Below are 1,935 nucleotides of genomic sequence, written 5' to 3' on the forward strand. Positions count from 1 at the left end.
TAGACACTGATTGATGATGGGCTAGCTGGTAGTTGATCATTAATAGAATCTGCATTTGTTTTTGTTCGTTCTGTTTTGTCTCTTTTGTAGGACATGGCGTCAACCGGTAGCGTACCGAGTTTGACGATGCGATCTATCCTTGAGAAGGATAAGCTGACCGGGATGAACTTCTTAGACTGGTATCGGAACTTGAGAATTTTTCTCAAGCACGATAAGAAGTCTTACGTCCTGGAAGGGGCTCTACCACCAGAGCTTGCAACAAATGCCACAAGAGCCGTCAAGGATGATTGGTTGAAGCATCAGACTGACGACAATGAGATCTCCTGTCTCATGTTGGGAAGCATGGCCCCGAATCTGCAAAAGCAGTTTGAGGGGAATAGCGTGTTTGATATGATCGAACAGCTCAAGATCATGTTTCAGGAGCTAGCGCGTACTGAAAAGTACAAGACGCTAAAAGCTCTACTGAAGACGGATATGCCGAGAGACAGCTCTGTCAACACCCACGTCCTCAACATGCGAGCTCATGTTGAGGAACTTGAGCGTATGGGAGTGAACTTCGATGGTGACTTGGTTGCAGACTTGATCCTGATGTCATTACCCGAGGACTATAACCAGTTCGTGATGCAGTACCATATGTACGGGATGACTAAGAGGTTAGCCGAACTGCATGGGATGCTGAAATCGGCCGAGAGGATATCGTGGTGCCCAAGACTGTGCTTGCTATTGAGAACAACTCCAGTAAGAAGCGGCGGGGTAAAGCCAAAAAGAAGACGGTGAAAAAGGCAAAAGTTGCCTCTACGCCCAAGCCTAAGCCCGATAAGGGTGACTGTCATTACTGCGGAGTGTCTGGACACTGGAAGCGTAATTGTCACCTTTACTTGGAGGATCTGAAGGACAAGAAGCTTGGTGAAGCTCCTGCCTCAGGTATCCACGTTATAGAGGCTAACATCTGTACTATATCTTCGTGGGTATTGGATACCGGAAGTGCCTCACACATTTGTGGAAATGTGCAGGGACTAAGAAGAAGTAGGATGCTAGCTAAGGGAGAAGCGGATCTACGCGTCGGAAATGGAGCAAGAGTTGTTGCATTGTGTGTTGGCGTTTACGATTTGCATCTTCCTTCTAGATTTGTTTTAGAGCTTAGTAATTGTTACTATGTTCCTGCAATTAGCAGAAATATTATTTCTATTTCTTGTCTGCATTTGGATGGTTTTCGATTTGTGATTGAGAACAAGAGTTTGATGATTTATCGAGACGATATTTACTATGGTAATGGTTATCTAGTTAATGGTTTATATGTCTTGAATGATCAGCCTTCAAACTCAACATCATCCATTTATAGCGTGAGTACTAAGAGGTTTAAGCCGAACGTCTTAAACCCAACCTTCCTCTAGCATTGTCGTCTAGGCCATATAAACGAGATGCACATACAGAAGCTTCATTCTGAAGGTCTTCTAGATTCATTTGACTTTGAGTCTCTTGAATCTTGCGAGTCTTGTTTGATGGGCAAGATGACAAAGCATCCTTTCAAGGGGAAAGGACAGAGAGCGACAGAGTTATTGGATCTGATACATAGTGATGTGTGCAGGCCAATGAGTTGTCCAGCTAGAGGAGGTTATCTGTATTTTGTTACGATCACTAATGATTTCAGTCGATACGGTTATGTCTATTTGATGAGACATAAGTCTGAAACACTTGAAATGTTCAAGGCTTTCAGAAAACGAAGTGCAGAACTAGCTTGGCAAGACGATCAAGACACTTCGATCCGATCGTGGTGGCGAGTATATGAGCCAAGAGTTCACTGATTATCTGGTTGATTGTGGTATTGTATCACAATTAACTCTTCCGGAACGCCACAGTGGAATGGCGTGTCTGAACGGAGGAACCGAACACTGTTACACATGGTTCGGTCAATGATGAGTCAGACAGATCTTC

Source organism: Tarenaya hassleriana, unplaced genomic scaffold, assembly GCF_000463585.1.
Source record: "Tarenaya hassleriana unplaced genomic scaffold, ASM46358v1 Cleome1, whole genome shotgun sequence".
NCBI lineage: Eukaryota > Viridiplantae > Streptophyta > Magnoliopsida > Brassicales > Cleomaceae > Tarenaya > Tarenaya hassleriana.